The following is a 24,911-nucleotide window of genomic DNA, read 5'->3' on the forward strand; positions in this document are numbered from 1 at the left end:
ACGGCTCATGCTTCATCATCACAGCAGCCGCCGTGGGGCGCGCTGCTGGTAATTACTTTACGAGCGGAGAGGGGAATAATAGAAGGTGATAGCGGCGGCCATTGGGGTCGGGGGGGGGGCGGACCGCAGGTGACTCGCAAGCAAGCCGACCCCCCACCTTTTGACCCCCTTTTTGGGGGTCAAAAATTCGGCTTGCTTACGATTATATACGGTACATCAAATATGAACACTGATACAAAATACAGAACTGCTGATTACAATAGCAAATTTAACATGACTAAAATGTATAAATGTCTAACAGAGTGGAAGCAATTAAATTAATAACATTCCATGACACAAAAGGGTGAGAGCCCTGCCCTTGTGAGCTTACAATCTAAAGGAATGGGGTGGAAACGAGGTGGGGGAAGTATACAGTATATGTACAGGCAGTGCGTAATTAGGTTATTTAGCGGGTGCATGGTCTAAGCTAGAGGTGCATGGCCTAAGCCCCTAGTATTAGGCAGGCCCCCCAGTACAGAGAGCAAATATGCCCTCCACCACCACCAGTATAGGTAGCCAGCGGTGTCACCAGTATTAAAGAGCACCTCCGTCCAAAAAAAGATTTGAATGGCAATACATATTTGTAGTCTACGCACCGTGTACAGTTAGATTAACATGTAAAGTTTACATCTGGTACATCATAGTGGATAGAACAGACTCACATTGATGTCTGTAGTAGCACCTCCATTTTTCTCCTTATGCTAAAGCCATGCCAAGTACACCCTCAGTATTATGTCCTCCCATCCACCCTAGTGCTCTTCCCTGCCCCTCCCTCCCTCCCCTACTTTCTGCCTGCCTAGATCAAATTACTTCTCTTTTCACAGTGTATAGGAGAGAGTTTAGACAGGAGAGTCTTATCCTATCTGTTTGCTTTAATTAATATTTCAGATGTTTGTCTGCTTGCTTGGATTAGATCACATAGACATGAGGGGTGGAGTTATGGCATCAATCCCCCAGCATCCTTTGCACATCACCCTGGCTCAATTTCACACTAGGGGTGGAGATTTTAAGACCATATGTGTGAAAAAGGACCCTGGGGCTGAGAAAATCACACCTTATTGTGTGTGATTTTATATATCTTGGCAAGTTACTAGGTTTAAAGCAAACTGTCATTTATAATTTAGGTACACTTTTTCCCTAGTATGGGTAGCAAATGTGCCTGCAGCATTAATCCCAGCCCAGTATAGGTAGCAGATATTCCCCTCTTTCTACCAACACCCCCCATTGCAGCGTCACAAGCATAGGCGGATCCCCATTGCAGTGTCTCAGCAAGAGTGGCTCTTTATCAGTCAGGGGTCCAGTGCCCTCTGTACAGCTTCACAGCCTCTCAATGTGACATGCTAGTATGTGTCGGCGAGTCACATGAGGAGTGACACCTGCTGTAACCATGGAGACAGGATGATGGACATACAGCTGGTAGAGAGCAACTACCTGCTGTGGCCGAGGCATCGTGCCGACGCCCCTGCCTATGTGATGCTGATGCCCTTAGCGATTGCTCAGGTCAAAGGCCGACCCTGTGGATAGGTGCACAGCTACAGACTAACTGTGGTTTTCGTACTACAAAGGTAACACTTGTCATTTACACTAATTAACGGTATTGCTTTGAGAATGCGCCATGTTCCATTTTGGCCTGAGTTGGGCTTTGTAATCGATACCTATATTTCTGATCATCAAAGCAGGAACGTATAATTTTGAAAGTTACATTGTATTATCGTGCTCAGCCGTCTGTGGCGACCTTGTACTGCATACCTGCGCGGAGGACAAACCAGTTCCTCTCCACAATGCCTCTATTCAGAGCCACCAGCAGCCAGACAACTTCAGTCACTGTTGACTTCCTGCTAAATAAAGAGGACCTTTCATGCAGGATGAGGAGTGGGCATTGTCTGCTGCTGCCAGACCATAATCACCTGTCACATAATAACATGTCACAATGTTATTATATGCTCCTGTCTGCCACTGAGACCGCCTTTGTACAATATTCAGACCTGTAAGTTTTTGCTATGTGTCACTATATAGACATAGCTTCCAACTGTCCCTCTTTCGGACAGCATCTGCAGTGGAGAAGACCGGTCCAGGAGCCACTGGAGCTGCAGCGAGGTTACAGGACGGCTTCCAGGGACTGGTGGAAGCCCCAAATAAGTGGATTTTTGGTTTATAAATTACCTTGTATGTATACTTTAAATTGATATAGTTCTTATTTTCAAACATTAATATGAAGGCTAATGAACCAGGATAGAAAGGACAAGTGTGGTTGGAATTATAAAACAACTTATTTTTCTTATGAAATCTTAATGGCATGGCTGACTAGGGTGGGTCATGGGTGTGGCTTAAGTGTCCCTCTTTCTTATCTCAAAAAGTTGGGAGGTATAATAAAGATACTAAATTCCTTTAGGGCGCTTTTCCACTAGCTGCAAATTTGCAGCATTTCCGTTGCGTTTTGAAAAATTCATTCTCATTCATTTGAATGAGAATTGCAGCAAAGTTGCTGTGATTTTGAAACAAATTGTGGTAAGCGCTCTTTTCCACTACGAAATGTGATTGCAATCACGCTGCGATTGTGTCTCTTTTTTTAATTTACACTGCCAGGAGTCCCCGGGTGTACCTTGTGATTGCGGTGCGTTTTGAGTTTACAATTTTCACCAGGGAATTACCGAATCGTGGGGGAAAAATCACACCGTAGTGCGATTGCTATGTGATTTGCCTGCGCTCGTATACAAAGCTTACGGGCTGAATCGCAGACAAATCGCGGCAGGATGGCTCAAGAAAAAATTGTCCTGCAAGCAGATCACAATAATGGATACAGTTGCATCGTCTTCCGTTGCTGTTAGTGGAAAATGGCCCTATAATCAAGTGTGACAATTTTGCCTCAATTCTCATTCATGAGAACGTGTTTTTCCATACGGAGAATCTGCAGATTTGCAGCTAGTACAAAAAGGACCTTAAAGGAACTTACCTGGGGTTTCCTCCAGCCCCCATGTAGCCCGTGAGGTCACTTGGTGTCCTCTGGGTGCCTCCCGTTCTCATGCTGACTTGGCCAGGAGCCGTGCACAACTATGCATATGCAGCTTGTCTACATTTCTGGTTTGATCGCGCACCTGTTGCCGTGAGCATTCTGCGCATGCGTGGTTCTCGAAAGAATGAACCAGGCTGGTGCAGACATCTTACGGTGACGGTCGCGTGATCGAACCGGGCACACAGACTCCCAGTCAAGTCGCGCACCTACCGGAGCCACCAGCGGGAGAATGGAGGGGACCCAGAGGACGCCTGGGGACCTCACGGGCTACAGGGGGACTGGAGGAAACCCCAGGTAAGTTCAGATTTCATTTTTATTGTGTGTTCAGGGTCCCTTTAAATTGTCTCTGTGCACAAAACCTGTGAAATATTTATATGCCTTCTATCTTATGGTTTTATGTGAGTGGATACAGACTTCAGCCTGAGTTATAAATTATGCCCGCCTCTTCCTCCCACACTAAGTTGCACTCATTGGCCGGCTGCTGCTATCTCTAGTCATGTGATTTTGGTGATGGGATTTGCAGGAGGCGGTCTGCAATAAACCTGCTGTTGCTCTACTTGTGAAAGAGATAAAACCATAACTCAGGTCACGTCCTCTTGTGCTTAGTACAGATCTTGGTATATAAAAGTTCATTGTTAAGCTTTTATATTGCATGTATTTAGACATGTTAATCACCTCTAAGTCATTAAATTTTGTTCCTGGTAAGTGATACCTTCCAACCCTTAAGTGTACCTGAGATGAGTCAATTTTTTAAAATATATATACCTGGAGCTTCCTCCAGAACCCTTCAGGCTGATCAATCCTTTACCGCCCTCCTCCTCCGCCTGGATCCCCCGCTAGGTGGCCTAGTATCTTCGCAAGTCGGCACAGGCGTAGTCTGACCGTGTGCACTCCCCTGTTGTACAGGTGCAGAACTCTCCCGGCGACAGGCAGGGATGCTCTCACGAATAACAAGTGTGTAAACACTCAAATTTGTAATTTAAATGAGCATTAATTAGCACAGGTGTGCAGTGGGGACATAAGGGGTTAGTTACCCATAATTCTGCGTCTTCCCTGCGCTCCAAATAGCCTGCATGCGTCCTATTGGATGCGTTGCAAGCCTTATCACCACGCACTTCCTCCTTCCGGCTTTTTAGGAGGAAGTGCCCGCAATGAGGCTTGCAACGCGTCCAATAGGACGAATGTAGGCTATTTATAGCGTAGGGAGGACACAGAATTATGGGTAACTAACCCCTTATGTCCCCACCGCACACCTGTGCTAATTAATGCTCATTTAAATTACAAATGTGAGCGTTTACAAACTCGTTATTACTCGTGAGAGCAGGCCTGGCGACAGGAGCGTGGCAGTATGCCCCAACTTGGGAAGTTACCAAGCTACATAGCGGATGATCCAGGAGGCAGAGGGCAGTGAGGGACTTGAAGTCTCAGGTACCCTTTAAAGGACACCTAAAGTCAGAACTACTAAGCCTGCGCAGTACAGCCCGGAGGACGTCCGATGACGTCAGCGCGCCGGCGTGAAACGCACCATGGAGCGCAGCAGAAGCCCGACCTGGCCGCCGGCCTGGCCAGGTCGGGTCGGCCACCGGAGACCACCGGGAGCCTGCGGAGCGGCGCCGAGGGCACCTCCTGCCTGCCACGGGCTGGAGGAAGCCCCAGGTAAGTGGAAATGGATTTTTATTTTTTTTAGTTAGTCCCTGAACCTTCCCTTTAAGGGTTAATAGCAAAGCCCCCTTAAGTGCTAAGAGCCTCAAATTTGGAGAATATATTAAGGAGATCAGAAGGAATAAGAGGAAATTTTTTTTTTTCAAAAAGACCTTATAGTTTTTGAGAAAATCGATGGTAAAGTTTCAAAGGAAAAATATATACATTTAAAAACCCGCCAACTTTAACGGTTAATAGCAAAGCCTGCTTAAAATTTAGGAACACCAAATTCCCAGGGTATATTAAGGGGATCAGTGGGAATAAGAGGAACATTTTTTTTTTCAAAAAGACCTTATAGTTTTTGAGAAAATCAATTTTTAAGTTTCAAGGGCAAAAATGTCTTTTAAATGCGGAAAATATCAGTTTTTTTTGCACAGGTAACAATAGTGTATTATTTTCATAGATTCCCCCAAGTGGGAAGAGTTTTACTTACTTCGCTCTGAGTGTGGGAAATATAAAAAAAAAACGACGTGGGGTCCCCCCTTCCAGACCTCTTTAACCCCTTGTCCCCCATGCAGGCTGGGATAGCCAGAATGCGGAGCACCGGCCGCATGGGGCTCCGCACCCTGACTATACCAGCCCGCATGGTCCATGGATTGGGGGGTCTCGGAAGGGGAGGGGCAGCCAAGCTTTCCCCTCCCCCTCCGAGCCCTTGTCCAATCCAAGGACAAGGGGCTCTTCTCCACCTCCGATGGGCGGTGGAGGTGGAGGCCGCGATTTCCTGGGGGGGGGGTTCATGGTGGCATCTGGGAGTCCCCTTTAAAAAGGGGTCCCCCAGATGCCCACCCCCCCTCCCAGGAGAAATGAGTATAGGGGTACCTGTACCCCTTACCCATTTCCTTTAAGAGTTAAAAGTAAATAAACACACAAACACTTAGAAAAAGTATTTTAATTGAACAAAAAACATAACCACGAAAAAAGTCCTTTAATATTCCTAATTAACCATTAATACTTACCTGTCCCTTTAAAAGCCAGTTCCCACGCAATATCCTCGGAAATTGGCTAATCAGTTACAATGTAACAAAGTTGTTACAATGTAACAACTTTGTTACTTTGTAACTCCACCGCACCCGACGTCACTCGCCGCTCACCCGCCGGCCGCCGCATACACTAATTACACTAAGTCCCCGCCGGCTCCCACCGTCCACTCCGCCCACACCTGTCACCCATATACATGCTGGCACCCATGGGTGCCAGCATGTATATAGGTGACATGTGGGAGAGGCGGGGAGGGCAGCGAGAGCCGGCGGGACTTAGCGTCCTGCACGGAACACAGAGCTCTGAGCTATATAGCTCAGAGCTCTCTAAGCATCTTTGTATTTGGGCTCCAAGGAGCCCCATTGGTCCTTAGCAGACCAATGGGGTTCCTTCAAATCAGAAGGTACCTCTGAGTAAGATCGGAAATGTAGGTTGGACAGGTTTTGTGGACAGATTTGTAGGTCAGACACAGTATCTTGAATCTGATTCTGGACTGGATAGGAAGCCAGTGGAGGGATTCAAGGAGGGGATCCGCCATGGTGGAGCGATGAGAGCAGTGGATAATTCTGGCTGCTGCATTCATGATGGACTGCAGTGGGGCTGTTCGGGTCATAGGAAGACCAGATAGCAGGGCATTGCAGTAGTCAAGGCGGGAAATTATGAGGGCATGGATGAAGAGTTTGGTGGTGGCAGAGGTCAGGAAAGGGCGAATCTTACAGATGTTACGAAGGTGGAAGTTGCAGGACTTTGTGAGGTTTTGGATGTGGGGAGTGAAAGAGAGTGCGGAGTCCAGGGTGACACCCAGACAGCGGGCTTGAGAGGTAGGGTGAATGGTAGTGTGGTTAACAGTGACATGCACATCTGGGAGGTTTATGGATGTCCGGGGTGGGAAGATCATAAATTCCGTTTTGTCTAGGTTTAGTTTCAGGAACCTAGCGGACATCCAGGAGGAGATGGCTGATAGACAGGAGTAGACCTTGTCCATGGTAGTGGTGGATATGTCAGGGGTGTGGAGGTAGATCTGGGTGTCATCTGCATACAGATGATAGTTAAAACCCATGGAGGAGATAACCTTGCCAATGGAGGATGTGTATAGGGTGAACAGTAGGGGGCCAAGGACCGAACCTTGGGGGACTCCCACCGAGAGGTGGTTGGGGGTGGATGAGGACTCATTGAAGGCGGTTGTGAAGGAGCGGAGATACCCATATCTGAGTCTGTTCTAAAACTTCAATGTCCTTCCTCTAGTGTGGTGCCCAGGGCCGGATTTCTGGCAAGGTCACATAAGCCATGGCCTAGGGCACCAGAAATTCAGCCTTATTTAGGGGCGGCTGAGTTAGGGGCAGTAAAGCTGTTCTATGCAGCTATCCCTATCTACAAGGGCAGCTTTAACCTTTGAACTATCTGTCCTGTACCGGTGTCATTCCTTGTAATTTGTACTTTGTTTTTGTAAATCTTGTGTATATATTATTTTCTGCATTGTTCCACTTTTTTTCTGGAATATTAAATCGTTATTTAATAAGTTTGACTTCTGCTGTACTAAGCCAACGCTCATAGCCTAGAAGAGACTGCAGTGTAACTTGCATTACAAAGTCAGTGCCTGATTGTGCCTTGTTACTGTACGATTGTACTGTGTGTCTGCGTGGCGTTCCCGTATTCGGCCTAAAGCGCAAAGCTGACCCGAATACAAAAACGCGGATTGCATGCAGATCACTCTACAGCAGAGTGGAAGTGTCTAGCGGCAGCTAGTGGTGGCAGTGAGAAGTGTTTGAGGGGTCACAGCCTTGTGTTAGCTCGACTAAGGCTGCTTTCCCTCTCGATCTGGTCAAACCCGCAGTCGGGAACCGTATCTGCAGGCTTGCCGCGGGGCTGGTTCCTGACAGAGATGGCAAGTGTAACATAAAAATTCTTAAGGAAAACATAACTAATAATCTATATGCTTATTACTAAAAATGCTATGGTCTGTGAACTTAACCACTTTACCCCCAGCGGTACGGATTTCTCCGTCCCTTTTTCCACCCTGTTAACACCAAGGGACGGAGAAATCCGCACCTGACGCCGCTCCCGCCGCTGTCCGTGCTCCTGCTCGCTCGTCCGCGCACCCCGCGCTCGTGCACGCCGCTGCCCGCTCGCCCGGAGATCAATGAACGGGAAAAACCTTTCCCGTTCATTGATCTCTGCCCCCCGCAATGATCAGCTGCTTCTACGAGAAGCAGCGATCATTGTGAGAAAAAAAACCCAGCCTCCTAACCCTTCCTGCAAGCGTACTTCCTGTATGCTTGCAGGTCGCATAAACAAAAAGTTACTGTGGCCATCTTGTGGCCAAATAGTAAAACTACACCCTAAAGCATTTTTCATATACAAATACATTACTTTTACACTAAAAATTAACTCATTACCTCCTACACTCCCCAATTATTTTTTTTGTAATTAAAAAAAAAATTACAATAAAAAAAAATACATAAATAGTTACCTTAGGGACTGAACGTTTTAAATATTTATGTCAGGAGGGTATAACACTGTTACTTTATAAACTATGGGCTTGTAATTAGGGATGGACGCAAACCTGAAAAAAATGCACCTTTATTTCAAAATAAAATATTGGCGCCAAACATTGTGATAGGGACATTATTTAAACGGTTTTATAACTGGGACAAAAGGGCAAATACATTTCATGGGTTTTAATTACAGTAGCATGCATTATTTAAAAACTATAAAGGCTAAAAACTGAAAATAAAATTTTCCCACATTTTTTCCTATTTTCCCATTAAAACACATTTAGAATAAAATAATTCTTGGCATAATGTCCCACTAATGAAAGCCTAATTGGTGGTGAAAAGAACAAGATATAGTTCATTTCATTGTGCTAAATAATTATAAAGTTTTAGATGAATGAATGGAAGGAGCGCTGAAAGGTGAAAATTGCTCTGGTGCTCAATGGGTAAAACCCCTCAGTGGTGAAGTGGTTAATGATGGAAAGTAAGGCAAATTCTCATTGGCCTCAATTTACTAAGCTTATCTCCTGTCTTTAATAACTCTTCTAGAGTTGTTACCATGGTGATAAGGCATGTAGTATTCAGGAAACATTTTACCTCAGGCAAACCTAAAGTTAACTCTTCTGTCTTTAAGTTAACTCTCCAATCCTTAAAATAACTCTAGAGTTAAAGACAGGCTGTTAATTAACTGTGTGTGAAAATAACTACAGAGGAGGTAAATTAACTACAGAGGAGGTAACTAAGGAATGAAGAGATAAGATATCTCTCTCACTGTGTGGAGGTAAGTTTTCTCTTGCCTTATTATCTCCAGCATGATCTTAGTGAAATGCGGCCATTGTGACACACATAGAGATAAGAAACTGTACAGACGGTATAGTTGGCCTTGGGCAGTAAAAAGTACAAATCCGGCCCTGGTGGTGCCCAAAAATATATCTGATACTCCAAACATTGCCTCAGAAGTGATTTATACAAAGGGAGTAGTATACTATGAACTTGTGACTTTATTTCACATTTTATATGCTTTAGCCACATTGGGTACACTTGTTCAAATTATTAACCAGAACTCCGAAATCTTATGTTCCCAGCTGTATGCCACTGGTTTATATGGTACTTTGCTGTTTGATAGTCCAAGGTGACATTTATCTACATTCAGTTTCAGCTGCCATATGTCTGCCCATATAGCTATGCTGTCAATATTGTTCTGTACTATGTCACTATCCTGTGGAGTGCTGATAATTTTACATAAACTTTGCATCATCCTTCCGGCATGAAGGAGGAAGTGCAGTAATGAGTGGTGGAACGCGTCACATACGTTGCATGCGAGGGGAATGGTATGCATATAACCCTCAGACTTCTGGGTAAATTAACCCCGTCTCCCGCAGTCACACCTGAATTAATTAAGATTAAAATCTGAGTAGCTCTGAACTCATAGCTACTTGGAAGCCCATCACTGCCTTGACGGACCCCTCTTTTAACAGTTTCCCATTTTAGGTATGTACTACTACCCTTTGCTTTCGGGGACACACTGGAGACAGAAGGGGACACACTGGAGACAAAAAATAGGGGGACACACTGGGGACAGGAAGGAGCACATGGAGGACACAATCTTTGGGGAATACATGTACAAGGCGCTCCTGGAACATGGACACACCAGGTTTAGGATACATTTTATTTCCTGGTTTTTGCCCTCTAAACCTGGGTGCGTCTTATATTCCGGAGTGTCTTCTACGGCGGCAAATATGGTAGTTAGATTAGGGACCCTTTCCATAAGAGGAAACCTCAAGGCTGGTGATGAAAATGTCTAGTACTGAATGCTTTTCTATGCAATGCATCTTGAAAGCGAATTTCTTCTTTCTGCAACTGAATACAATTTGCAATCTAGTTGGTTTTATTTCTGCTAGTGCTCCAGCTTGCAGCAAGTGTCTTGAGTGCAGGGGGGCTAATTATTGTTTGCATGTAAATTGACCACACCCTTGCATACATCAAAAAAAGGGTGCCAGAAAATGTGGGCGCCCTGAAAAGCTGAGAGTTTAATACCAGTAAATTAACAGATATTCTACTGTTAAAGTGGGAAAAAAAATGTCGGTATTACATACCGATGTCTTACTACAGCTGGACCTAAGTCTATTCTCACGCTGAACCCTCCCACAACCCCATGGCTAAACTTAACTCCCCCTTCCCCACACACCTAACTTCAACTGTCCTCGCTAACACAATGAAAAAAAAGAAAAAAATGCAAAAAAGGTAACATTTTCGAGCACTGCCCTAGGCTCCCATTGAATCACCATGAAGGAGGGGAAAATTGGGTGCCTGCAGCGCCCAATAAATATCGCGATTCGGGGCATCCTGCAAGGAAAAAATACAGCTACAAATAGTGGGAGCGCTTGCCTATGACGGCACTCAAACTTCTGCCACTAGCGGGCCCCCAAATTTCCTGTTTCCCCCCTCAACACCTGCTTTTCTCTTTTAAAATCATGGTCCCTAAGCAGGGAGAACATAGCTCCCCCCATTCTTGTGTATGTGTCAGAGATAGCTCAAACCTCAGATTTTCGGTTCGCAAACCGCGAACTTGTGAAAAAGTTTGCGAACTAGCGAACATCGCAAACCGCAATAGACTTCAATGGGCAGGCAAACTTTCAAAACTACAAACACTGTTTTTGGCCACAAAAGTGATGAAAAAGATGTTTCAAGGGGTCTAACACCTGGAGGGGGGCATGGCGGAGTGGGATACACGCCAAAAGGAAAATTTTGGATTTGACACAGAGCAGGGTTATAATCCCTAAAAGGCAGAAATCACATTGCATTCCTAAATTGGAGGCCTAAAGTGCTTGAAAGCATCTTGCGCGTGTATACATGGATCAGGTAGTCTAAGTAGTGTACTGCTTCACACTGACAAACCAAACTCACTGTGTAACGCACCTCAAACAGATGGCTGTGCTGGTGCGCACGTTGGTGAGAGTGCAGGTGATGGTGGCTTTCCAGCCCATATGGTCGGGTTGAGGTAGCTCAATGACAGAACAACAGTGAATGGCCAGATGATCGAATTGGGTCTGTCCACAATGAAGCAACGACCTTATTGTCTTGTGTGTGCCCCCCCCCCCCCCAACACACTCATATAGGTCATTACTTCATTGTGCTACGCAAGCCCCTTCACTGCGGCAAGGTAACGATCACAAAGGGGAATTGACACATGTACATGCTTTTTGTTTTGTTGTTGCAGCCGCAGTACAGCCAGAAAAATTAGGCAGGCATGTACATGCACCAGAAAAATTATTCTAGCAGCGGCCTTAAAATTCAGGAATCCACCTGGAGTCCTGGACCCTGTTGGTGGTGGCGGAGAAGGCAGTCAAGTGGCCTGCAAGCAGAGATATGTGTGGGGACTGACAGTCTTGGGGCAGGCACAGCGGCCGGCAGACATGCTGTGTGGGGACTGACTCAGGTCCTGTTCAGACTGTCAGCGTTTGTAGAATGCGTATAAATTCAAAGAAACGCAATTTGAAAAACGCATGCGTTTTTCTTGCGTTCGAATGAGTTTTCTATTGCGTTTTGCACACACACGTGACCCGGGGGAAAAAAAATTATGGGAACCGCAGAGGGAAACGTACGCTAAAATGCAATAGTACGCGTATTTGATACGTGTCCATAGACTTTCATTGCGTCCGCAGAACTGCGTGCAGCAATGCGGATGAGAACCGTATGCGTCTCATACGCATACATGTGAACGAGGCCATCGGAAAGCATTGATAGGCGTTTCTATATGTATATTGTACCCGTACATGGTCCCTCAAAACGGCTAGGAACGCACATAGTCTGAACAGGGCCTCTTGGGGCAGGCAGTCACACGGCGTCAGAGTCGGGACAAGGTCCTCCAGCACCCAAGGCTGAGACACCAAAGTGCGCCCCTCCATCCCTCCCACCCCAGCTGTCACACACTGATTGCTATTAGACTAAGAATCGCCACAGGGCCCACAACCTCCCCAACACCTTAATATCTAGTTATCTGGCTTGCAGTCACTGCTATGTATCCCCTTTTCTTATTTCTTTCTGCTTCAAACACAATTAGGAATGACAGGTGAATGAATTGTGCGCCCCCTCCTACACTGCGCCCTGAGGCTGGAGCCTCTCCAGCCTATGCCTCGGCCCGGCCCTGCACGGCGTGCAGGCAGAGATGCTGTGTGTGGAGACTGACTTAGTCTTTCGGCAGGCAGTAGCCCTCCGGGATCCATGCCTCATTCATTTTGAAAGAGGTGAGGTACTGAACACTTTTTTGACCTAGGCGACTTCTCTTCTCAGTGACAATGCCTCCAGCTGCGCTGAAGGTCCTTTCTGACAGGATGCTTGAGGCAGGGCAAGCCAAAAGTTGGATGGCAAATTGTGACAGCTCTGGCCACAGGTCAAGCCTGTGCACCCAGTAGTCCAGGGGTTCCTCGCTGCTCAGAGTGTCTATATCCGCACTTAAGGCCAGGTAATCGGCTACCTGCCAGTTGAGGCATTGGTGAAGGGTGGATTCGGAAGGGCTAATGTGCAGTTACACAGGTGCAGTGAAAGGTATGCAGTGACTCCTGGTGGTATGATATAATGTGCAGTCGCACAGGTGCACTGAAAAGGTATGCAGTGACTGCTGGTGGTATGATACAATGTGCAGTCACACAGGTGCACTGAAAAGGTATGCAGTGACTGCTGGTGGTATGATACAATGTGCAGTCACACAGGTGCACTGAAAAGGTGTGCTGAATGTGCTGGGCCTGGCACAGTATAGCAATTAGTAAGGGCCAGCTGGGACAGTCAGGGCTGTATATGCAGTGTCAGTGGGCCACACGCACAAAAAAAAAAAATCACCACAAGAACATTAGCTCTCAAAAGAGCTGTTTTGGTGGTGCTTTTCAGTTCAGCAACAAATATCAACAAGGAGCAATCTAACAAGACCTAACTAAGCTTTCCCTACCTCTGCAGCAACCTCTCTCCCTTTTCTCACTAATAACAGCAGCAGGCAGTGTGAGAAAATGGCCGACACTGCTGCCTTTCATAAGGGGGGGCCTCCAGGAGGGAGTGCAGCCTGATTGGCTGCCATGTGTCTGCTGACTGTGATGCAGAGGTTAAAGTTTAGCCCAATTATGTAGTATAGGGGGCAGGTCGAACACGCTAAATGTTCACGTTTCACCGCGAACGTAAACTCGCGTTGTTCACGTGAATAAGTTTGCGTGCGAACCGTTCGGGCCATCTCTATGTGTCATACTATCAGCTGAATTCATCTTACGTGTCTTTGCATGGCACTGTAAAATGTCCCTATACACATTGACTGATGATACATTGGAGCTGTAATACACATGTACATAGTTACCGTCCTTGATCTACACTGTGGCTGTGTGCCAATGTCCTATATCAGGAAACCACCGCAGTGGAGGAAGTAAGCAAGCAAGCATAGCTATTGCTCCTATGTTTCGCCATGAAAGACTGACTTCCTCAAGGAGTGTCACTACATGGTAAAAATAAAAGAATCTGCAACACTAGATCCAGGTAACTTATCGTAAGAGTGTACACCCCTCCCCCCCCCCCAAAAAAAAATCAAATACATTGCGCTGACCCTCCTTCCACTGTAGTGACCCCACATCTCCATGTACAGTCGCCCCTCCTATGTGCTGAAACAGCTCCCATTTCATTGGGAAGCCCCTCTTCTCATCTGTAGTAACCGCTCCTTCCCATACTTGGAATTCCCCATAGCCATCCCTCATGTGACCTTTGCTTATTATTGACTCTAAAAGGAATGTATTTTTTGCAAAGTCTTTAGGTTAGAACCAGCCACTAAAGACACAAGTCAAGCTAGTTCAAACTGAAGGTGAATTCGCACACACAATAGGTGTCACCTCACCTGTAGTGATTGTTGCTCAATCGACAGAGCAGTTATGCAACTACAATTCATCATGGGCCCCCCAGCTAAAGTTTGATGGGGTCCCCCAATGTTTACACCCCTTTCCTCTCCTCCCCCTGGTGCCACTTATAGCATTGGGGCCCATCTCACAAGGGTCATAAAACAAGTGCAGCCATCGGGATCTTCACACCCATAACAAGTGCAGCCACAAACACCTGATCTGAAGTATAGTCCCCTGTATGGGAGGAAGGGAAGGTTAGTTAGTTGGGGCCCCCACTGCTCTGGGCCCCCCTTGCCTGATCGCTGGGGTTGCTCCCCTCCAGTTACGCCCCTGCAGCAGCACCACAGTGGGAACAAGCGCTATGCTGACACATAGCTAGTCAAGCTACAGTACTTTCAGTGGAGAGGGGAGGAGGGACAATGGCTGCTTTTACATTGAAAATCACAATTACATTTTGTGATCTTCACTGGATGCTAGCAACTCAAGAAGAAAGAAAAAATGCAACATGCTTTTTTTCTCTCCAAAATTACATAAAAAAATAAAAATAATAATATCGGAGTTGCATGTAGTGTAAAAAAAGACCTTAGGGCAGGGTTTCTCAAACCGGTCCTCGCGACTCCCCAATGGAGCATTTTTTGCAGGCAACCTCACTTATGCATTAGTGTCTCAACTAGGTGGATTACATGCAGCTGAGACACTGATTATCGCACCTGTGCATAAGTGAGGTTACCTGCAAAACATGCACCGTTGCGGCGTCACAAGGGCAGTTCTGAGAAACCCTGCCTTAGGCCCAGTGCACACCAAAAGCCCTGAGCACATGGGTCCCCAACCTGGGGGCCGTGGCCCCCTGGGCAGATTTCTGGGGGGCCGCGGCTTCTCCCTCTCCCCCTGCGGCCGCCGCTCCTGTTACCTTATGAGCGGGCGGCCGCTTCCTTCCTTATATTCCTCCAGCCGCGGCTCTCCTCTTCGCAGCATGTCGTATTACAGCAGCGCTTCCTGCACAGCTGCTGTAAGGAGCCAAGGGAGCCGGGACAGCGGTTCCCATAGTAACGGTGATGCGTATCGCCGCTACAGGAAGCCGCTATCCCACCTCCTTCCCTCCTTACAGCTTACAGCAGCCGCGCAGGAAGCGCTGCTGTAATACGACATGCTGCGAAGAGAAGAGCCGAGGCTGGAGGAATATAAGGAAGGAAGCGGACGCCCGCTCATAAGGTAACAGGAGCGGCGGCCGCGGGGGGGCGAGGGCACCTCTGCTAGCTACACTGGGGCAGCTATACTGGGGTAACTACTGGGCTAACTGTACTGGCTATACTGTGGTAACTATACTTGCTATACTAGGCTAACTGTACTGGCTATACTGTAGTAACTGTACTTGCTATACTGTGGTAACTATACTTGCTATACTGGGCTAACTGTACTTGCTATACTGTGGTAACTATACTTGCTATACTGGGCTAACTGTACTTGCTATACTGGGCTAACTGTACTTGCTATACTGTGGTAACTGTACTTGCTATAGTGTGGTAACTGTACTAACTATACTGGGGTAACTATACTAACTATATTGGGGTAACTATACTACCTAACTAACTATACTGAGGCAACTATAGTCCTTATACAGGGGCAACTGTGTTAGCTACCTATACTGGGGGCAACTATACCTAGATACCTACTTACCTATATACTACACTCAAAATCAGGGAAAAGAGGGGGTGCTGCCACCGCTACTAACCACTTCCCCCCTCCCCCCGGGGGGCCCCAGAGAAAAGTTTGGTCGGGATAGTGGGCCCCGCGCTTAAAAAGGTTGGGGACCCCTGCTCTAGCAGATCTGCAAAACAGAGTTTTTTTGAAACAGATTTCAGAGCGTTTCTAGGCATGTTTAGAGAGGTATTCTAAACATGCCTAGCGTTTTTTGGAGTGTTTTTTTTGTAGCAGATGTCGTATATTGTTATAGTAAAGCTGTTACTGAACAGCTTCTGTAACAAAACCGCCTGGCAAACCGCTCTGATGTAGCGTTAGAGCGGTTTTCCACTTTCCTATACTTTAACATTGAGGCAGAAACGCCTCAGAAATCTAAAAAATGCTGCAGCCCCCGAGTTTGTGTTTGTGGAAAAAAACGAACCGCTCTGGTGTGCACCATCCCATTCACTTTCATTAGCCAAGCGGTTTTCTCCCTGCAGGTGTGCACCAGCCCTGTGTGTGACAATGTATCGGTGTAATTCAAGGTGCCCATTAACAATACAATTTAGTGAACGATACATCAGATAGGAGTATTGATGGTGCCAATCGACCACAAACTATTTATTTTATCAATCAGATGATCGATCTTTTTTTTGGATTGAAGCTAAATGATCAGATTGGTTATATTTTACATCCCATTTATGAGTCCGATCTTGCCTTTCGATCACAATTATCATGGACAGGTAGATTATTTGCTCAAATTGTTTCATTAATGGACATCTAAGCGATGTGGCAGAATACCGGTTCACACTCTAGATGGCACCCCAAGCGCATCTACGAGGCTTAATTAAAGTGGACCTGAACTCTTGCACAAGACAGAAGGAAAACAGAAAGAATTGCACCCTGTATGTATTTAGAGAGTTTGGCCTGTCTAATTTCCCCTCATCTGTGACTAATCACAACTGTAATTTGATCTCTCAGCTGTGGCAGCTGGCTGTCTCTGCAGAGTAGCTAATTTGTTAACCCTATGTCGGTTTCCATAAAAGCAGCAAGTACACTGCAGATTTATTACAGGATTTGTATCAGCTGTAACAAATCTTTTTTTTCTTTAAAGGGAACCTAAACTGAGAAGGATGTGGATTTGTCCTTTTAAAATAATACCAGTTGCCTGACTCTCCTGCTGATCATGTGTCTATAATGCTTTTAGCCACAGCCCTTCAACAGGCATGCAGATTAGGTGCTCAGCCTCTGACTGAATTCAGACTGCATTAGATGCATCCTTGTTTCAGGTGTGTGATTCAGCCACTACTGCAAAGAGATCAGCAGGACAACTGGTAATGTTTAAAAGGAAACATCCATATCCTTCTTAGTTTAGGTTACCTTTAGGCTGCTTACACACAGGGACGTTACAGGCGCACGTTAGTGCAGCCTGTAACGCTCCCCCAACGCACAGCAATGTAACTCAAGTGGGCTGTTCACACAGCCCACGTTGCGTTACATGTAACGCTGTACGTTGCCCGGAAAGTGCAGCATGCTACGGCGTTAGAGCGGCAATAGCCACGTTAGACTGTTTACACATGCGCAGTGGGGGGTGAGAGGAGGCAGGGAGATGCTGCTACAGTAGCCGCGCACATGGCTACTTAATATTCACTGCACTGGCGGCCGCTGATTGGCCGGCGGGACCACGTGATGCGGAGTGTCTCGCTCCGCGTCACGTGGTCCCACCGGCCAATCAGCGCCACTCTGGGAGACTTTATCGGAATAGAGCCGCCTAACGCGGCTCACTCTACCGTCGGCTCTTGCAGCACCATACGTTGTGTTAGGTGCACGTTATGCGACCTTAACGTAGCACCTAACGCAACGTCTTGGTGTGCAAGTAGCCTTAAGGCTGCTTTCACAGTGGGACGGTAAAGTCCCACCATTACAGCAGCCTGTAACGCAGCCCAACTCACAGCAATTAAAAATCAATGTGCTGTTCACAGTGCCCACGTTGCTTACGAGTAGAACGCTGCACGTTAAATTAAAGTGCAGCATGCTGTGCGTTTTACTCCTATGTGGCTGCGTTAGACTGCTTTGCACATGCTCAGTAATGTATGTCAGGAGAGAAGGGGAGAGTCGCTATTGTTCCTAGCCACATGGCTAATTAATATTCACTGCACTGTAAAGCTGAGTACACACGTACGATAACGATAGTTCGAAAACGAACGATAACGACAATTGGACCAATAATCGTGCGTTCCAAATTTTCCAACGATCTTTTTTTGGACGATAACGACAGTTATCGTTCAATCCGACCGATCCAACCCGGCGGATTTTTTCAAAAGATAATCGTTCAATCGTTGCAGTGTGTACAAAGATCGTCCGATAATGATTATCTGTGGAGTAGTACGCATGTTCTTATTGCCTGTCATAACGTCACTCCCGTTTGCGCACGCATTTTTTTATTGTTCGTCGTTCAGTACTTTATACTTATATCGTTCGTGTGTGTACACAATCGTTCATTCCGAACGATCTTTTCGGTCTAATTTGAATATCGTGTAAACGTCACGAATCGTTCGTAACGAACGATCTTTATCGGACATGTATACGAACCTTAAGTGTTGTCCAGATCATGAACGATTCGGATCTTTGATCCAGATCTTTTTTGTGAGTCGAATCATCCGGATCATCACAATTAACGATTCGGTTCACAGTGGATGTCTGGAAGAAACAGGAACTGCAGCTTCTGTGCACAAGCACAATCTTCCTGCTGCATCTCTCCCTTCCCCATTAGCACCCTCAATGTGCCCTCATTCTTCTGCACCTCTCACTCTGCTGCACCCCTGCTTCCTGCTTCCCTAGTAAAATGATTCAAAGATTCGGTTCAAAGATCCGGATCTTTTCAATGATCCGATTCAAATCATCCGAATCATTGAAAAGATCCGGACTTCCCAGGATAGAAAGTAAACGGCGCACCAAGAGCCGCATAACGCTGCTCAATCTGACGTCCAACTTCAACACCACCATGCATTGCGTTAGGGGCACGTTATGCGACCTTAACGTCCCTTAAAACGCGTCTTGGTGTGAAAGAGGCCTAAAGGTTATCATGCTGTTGCTTATCTTTTACATTATTATTATTATTTAGTATTTATATAGCGCCGACATATTACACAGCGCTGTACAGTGTATATATATATATATATATATATATATATCTTGTCACTAACTGTCTCTCAAAGGAGCTCACAATCTAATCCCTACCATTGTCATATGTCTATATTATGTAGTGTAAGTACTGTAGTCTAGGGCCAATTTTAGGGGGAGCCAATTAACTTATCCGTATGTTTTTGGAATGTGGGAGGAAACCGGAGTGCCCGGAGGAAACCCACGCAGACACGGAGAGAACATACAAACTCTTTGCAGATAGTGCCCTGGCTGGAATTCGAACCAGGGAGGGACCCAGCGCTGCAAGGCGAGAGAGCTAACCACTACGCCACCGTGCTAGAGAGGAAGTTCTGAGTTCAGGTCCAATTTAATTCTCACACATATAGTCAAAGAGCCACCTGCAAACGGTATAAACCTCCTCAGCAGAAGACTTTTGCAAGGCAGAGATAAAAAATTCCAATGAGGCGTAAAAGACAAATGTGACTGCCCTTCAGTCCCCGATCCAGTCACATTGCCTGAAGTTATCCCTGTAAGTTTACCTGTATCCATAACAGCTGCCATCTGATGTGAGTCATTTATCAGCTGACCTCTGGACTGTCAGATAAACTGGGTGACTCTTGGCCTCCAGAGAGATAGAGAGAAAATTTCCACCTGCTTGTCACACAACTGTCAGACAGATAAATAATCAACAAAACCAATCCCTTTATTGAAAAAGTGTGACAGCTTTATTGCTCGGTAAAAAGTCACGTAAACACTCCCGGTTACATCTATTTCCTCCTCCAGAGTTGTAGGGAAACTCAATGCAGAATGTACACACCGCAGGTACCCAGAGATGGATTAAAGGGTACTCGAGGTGATAGTTCCTGTCCAGGTCAGACTATTTACATAGCCCTCACTGATAAGGAATTACGGCCATAAAACACTTTCCTGTCAGAAAATGGCTTCTGAGAGCAGGGGGGGGGAAAAAAAAAGGGTCAACAGTTCGTAGATTTTAGCTCTGGCATATGTCCATGCATGTGTCATTGAACAGAGACAATGGAACAGTGAAAAACTTAAAAAGCAGATTTAAATATAAAATAAAATTGTGCGACATCTAAAAAGGTCATTTTTAGGGGGAGGATGAAAGATACAATTGTTTATCTTATTTTCACCTTGTGTTTCCTTTAAGATGGGCCCTAGGCAAGATAGATTTGGGGCCCCCTTGTGGTCTTTTTAGTAAGCACAAGTGGAGAGAGATCAGAGAAGGCTGCTGGTGGACCCCTTGACAACAACTAGGCACCTGCCTTGGTTGCCTGGTGGATGATCCAACAGAGAGAGAACGTCTGCTTTCACTGAGAAAAAGGTTTTCAGTTTGGCTTCTTATTATCTACCTACTTCTCCTCCTCACCTTCCATGAAACAATAAAGGTGACCATACACTAATAGATAGCCACCAGAAAAAATATTTGATTAGAGAGGGATCTATTAGCTGCCCACACACTGCACACAGATTTTCAGTTTTCGTGAACGGGTGGCTTCAGCTTACGGTACTCATGCTTCAGGAGGAACGCGGTGGCAAGCGTGGAATCAGACAACTTGTTGGGTTCCTTTGTGGTGGGGAGTACGGTCGAGGCTGCACTCAGCAACAGAGGATGACATGGGAAGCCTCTACACACAGCCATTCTCAACTGGGGTTTTGTGGGTAGTGATTGCTGCATTCGTAACTTGGGGTAATGATTGCTGCATGTGCAACTTGAGGTAGTGATTGCTGCATTTGAAATGTGAAGTATTGCTTTGTAGAGGAATAGTGCAATTATTGTTAAGGTGGCCACTAACTATACAATTCGGCAAATGATCGGTTAAGAGCATATTTACTTGAACGATCAGAAGTGAACATTTGGAACTAAGAGACGAAAATCTAACCAATCCGATTAATGAAACCGCTTTAACCACTTGCCGACTGCCCACAGCCGATGGGCGGCGGCAAAGTGGAGCCCGAAAGGACCGTAATAAGTCATTCGGTGGCGGCTCCTTAGGGCGTGTCGGGGCAGCTATTGCGTCACTAGTGACGCACTCTGCCCCTGGCAACAGGCTCCGCCCACCGGCAACATCATCCCGCCAGCCATTCGCAAGCGCCGACGGTTAACCCCTCGATTGCCGCATGCAAAGTGTATAATACACTTTGTAATGTATACAAAGTGTATACAGGCTGCCTCCTGCCCTGGTGGTCCCAGTGTCCAAGGGACCACCAGGGCAGGCTGCAGCCACCCTAGTCTGCACCCAACCACACTGATCTCTCCCCCCCTGCCCCCTGATCGCCCACAGCACCCCTCAGACCCCCCCCCCCCTGCCCACCCGCCAGACCCCTTTTTGCACCCAATCACCCCCCTAATCACCTATCAATCACTCCCTGTCAACGCTATTTTTTTAATTAGGTCCTAATCTGACCCCTGGGGGCTCCTGATTACCCCCCCCACCCCTTAGATCCTCCCCCCCCCCCCCGTGTACTGTATACATCTATCCTCCCCTATAATCACCCAATGGTCACCTTTCAATCACCCATCAATCACTCCCTGTCACCACCTGTCACTGCCACCCATCAGATCAGACCCTAAACTGCCCCCTGCGGGCACCCAAACACCCGCCCACACCCTCAGATTGCCCTCAGACCCACCATCAGATCACCACCAAAGTGCATGGTTTACATCTGTTCTTCCCTCTAATCACCCCCTAATTACCAATCAATCACTCCCTGTCAATATCTGTCAGAGCTATTTTATAGCTTTTGTTCCTAACTGCCCTCTGGGGGCTCCCGATCACCCCCCCCTACCCTCAGATCCACCCCAGACCCCCCCTGTGTACTGTATACATCTATTCTCCCCTGTCAATCACCCATCAATCATCCCGTCACCACCTTTCACTGCCACCCATCCGATGAGACCCTAACCTGCCTCTTGCGGGCATCTGGTCACCCCCACACCATCAGATCACCACCAAAGTGCATTGTTTACATCTGTTCTTCCCTCTAATCAGGCACAGACTAACCAGCAAGCTCATGGTGACCCAGAACTCATTGGGGTGTGTAAGGGACTACAATGGTCCTAAAAGCCCCCTTACTAAGATGTTAAGAAAAACAAAAGTTTGCTTTTCTGTTTTAGGAAAGCAAACTTTTGTTTTTCCCTCTAATCACCCACTTATCACCCATCAATCATCCCGTCACCACCTGTCACTGCTACCCATCAGATCAGACCCCAATCTGCACCTTGCGGGCATCCAATCACCCTCCCACACCCTCAGATAGCCCCCCAGACCCCCTCTGATCAACTCGCCAGTGCATTTCTTGCATCTATTCCCCCCTCTAATCACACCTTGAGACACCCATCATTCACCTCCTGTCACCCCCCTAGCACTCCTATCCATCAGATCAGGCCCTAATCTGCCCCATTTTAGAAAGAAGACACACCAAGGTATTCCGTTAGGTGTATGATGAGTTCATAGAAGATTTTATTTTTTGTCACAAGTTAGTGGAAAATGACACTTTGTGGAAAAAAAAAAAAATAAAAATCAATTTCCGCTAACTTGTGACAAAAAATAAAATCTTCTATGAACTCACCCAGTGGCGTAGCTAAGGAGCTGCGGGCCCCTATGCAAGTTTTACAATGGGGCCCCCCAAGCACTCTATACATAACCATTGATACGGTGCCCCAAAACCTGCCAATGGCAAGTAACGTGTCAGAGGTGCAAGGAGGGGATGGGGAACAGTTTGTTAATGATTACCACTATTCAAAGTGCCTATAGAAGTCATTATTATGAGCACAGGACCAATAGAGAGCTACTACTGTAGTTGAGGGAGGGCCCTTCAGGGCCCCTCTGGCCCAAGGGCCCCGATGCGGTTGCTACCTCTGCACCCCCTATTGCTACGCCCCTGAACTCACCATACTCCTAACAGAATACCTTGGGGTGTCTTCTTTCTAAAATGGGGTCATTTGTGGGGTTTCTATACTGCCCTGACATTTTAGGGGCCCTAAAGCGTGAGGAGTAGTCTAGAAACCAAATGCCTCAAAATGACCTGTGAAATCCTAAAGGTACTCATAGGACATTGGGCAACTTAGCGCACCAAGGCTACAAAAAGTGTTACACATGTGGTATCGCCGTACTCAGGAGAAGTAGTATAATGTGTTTTGAGATGTATTTTTACACATGCCCATGCTGGGTGGGAGAAATCTCTCTGTAAATGGACAATTGTGTGTAAAATCTAAAATATTTCTCCCACCCAGCATGGGTTTGTGTAAAAATACACCCCAAAACACATTATACTACTTCTGAGTACGAATATAATGAAAACTAAAAATCAAAGTTATGTCTTTTTTGATGAATATAATGAAAACTAAAAATCGCAGCAGCAATCAAATAGCACCAAAAGAAAGCTGTAATAGTGACAAGAAAAGGAGGTAAAATTCATTTAGATGGTAGGTTGTTTGACCGAGCAATAAACCGTGAAAGCTGCAGTGGTCTGAATGGAAAAAAAAGGCTCTGGTCCTTAAGGGGTTTTAAGACAGCGGTCCTCAAGTGGTTAAAGTGAAGCACCATCATGTATTTACCATATAGATCAGTTGGAACAATAGAGAAAACGTCTACCCTGCTCTCAGTTTCATTCTTCACTGCTCAGCCTGCTTTTTTTCAGCCCTGATAAAATCCCCAACTGAGCAGCAGTCTGGTTTTGCTCAGGAATAATTATAGCAGAGCCACAAAGGGGGCAGGCGTGGGCTTGAAAAGACATCACAGAAGACAGACTCCGCTATAAAGATTCCTGAGCAAAGCCAGACTGAATGCTCAGTCAGGGATTTTATCAGGACTGATAGGAAGCAGGCTGAACAGTGAAGAATAAAACTGAGAGCAGGGTAGGCGTTTTCTGTAATGTTCCCACTGATATCGTCTCTGGTTCACTTTAATACTTTCAATCTGATCGGATCAGTTAGGAGATTGTTAGTGGTCCCAAACATTCATACGAATAATCGTTCGTAAAAGAACGTTCATCAAATTGTATTGCTAGTGGTCACCTTTAAAGTGAACCAGAGACGAAGCACCCTCATGTATTTTACCATATATATCAGTGGGAACATTAGAGAAAACACCTACCCTGCTCTGTTACATTATTCAATGCTCAGACTGCTTCTAATCAGCCCTGATAAAATCCTTGACTGAGCATTCAGTCTGGCTTTGCTCAGGAATCATTATAGCCGAGTGTCTTTTCAAGCCCAAGCCTGCCCCCTTCTGGCTCTGCTATAATGACTCCGCTATAATGATTCCTGAGCAAAGCCAGACTGGATGCTCAGTCAGGGATTTTATCAGGGCTGATTAGAAGCAGTCTGAGCAGTGACTAATGTAACAGAGAGCAGGGTAGGCGTTTTCTCTAATGTTCCCACTGATATATATGGTAAAATACATGAGGGTGCTTCATCTCTGTTTGTGAGGTGTTCGAGAGATCCGCAAAATTTTGTAAGGGTTCCTCGACTCTAGCAAAGTTGAGAAAGGCTACTCGCCTGCTCTTTGGGATCCAGGGACTTGCTATTATGATTTTGAAATTTGATTTTGCTAAATCCATTCATAAATTTCATGTTACGTGAGATTACAAATGCGGCAGTTGTACATTTTATTACCAGAATTGTGAAAAAAATGTTTGTGCAAACGAGAATGGTTCGGGAGAAAATGTTATTCAAATTGGTAAAATTACATTTTGCTGTGGTACCATTTAATAGATAGGAATTCCAAATTCTGTACACTCATTTTTATACATTTTAAGAAAATGGATAGTGTTTTTGCACAATTACATGTAATCATGAATTCATGTAATTAGTTATGCACAAAATTAATGACACATTTGTCAGAGATTTTGCATTATGATTTTGCATGGCAATTGCAAATTTGATGCAGCATTATGATTATGCGAATTTCATGCTCAAGACTACAGAAGATGCATATAAAATTGAATTAAAGAGACACTAAAATGTCTTTT

General features: G+C 45.9%; 1 long non-coding RNA gene across 1 annotated transcript in view; it reads left to right on the forward strand.

Moving 5' to 3' along the window:
- The first annotated feature begins 1,308 nt into the window (after nt 1-1,308).
- LOC137527767 (uncharacterized) overlaps nt 1,309-24,911 on the forward strand; it is a 36,992-nt gene continuing 13,389 nt past the window's right edge. The window contains exon 1 of the long non-coding RNA XR_011023214.1: nt 1,309-1,604. This is a non-coding gene — a long non-coding RNA (uncharacterized lncRNA). The remainder of the gene's footprint in view (nt 1,605-24,911) is intronic.

The sequence above is a fragment of the Hyperolius riggenbachi genome, chromosome 8 (assembly GCF_040937935.1).
Source record: "Hyperolius riggenbachi isolate aHypRig1 chromosome 8, aHypRig1.pri, whole genome shotgun sequence".
Classification (NCBI taxonomy): Eukaryota; Metazoa; Chordata; class Amphibia; order Anura; family Hyperoliidae; genus Hyperolius; species Hyperolius riggenbachi.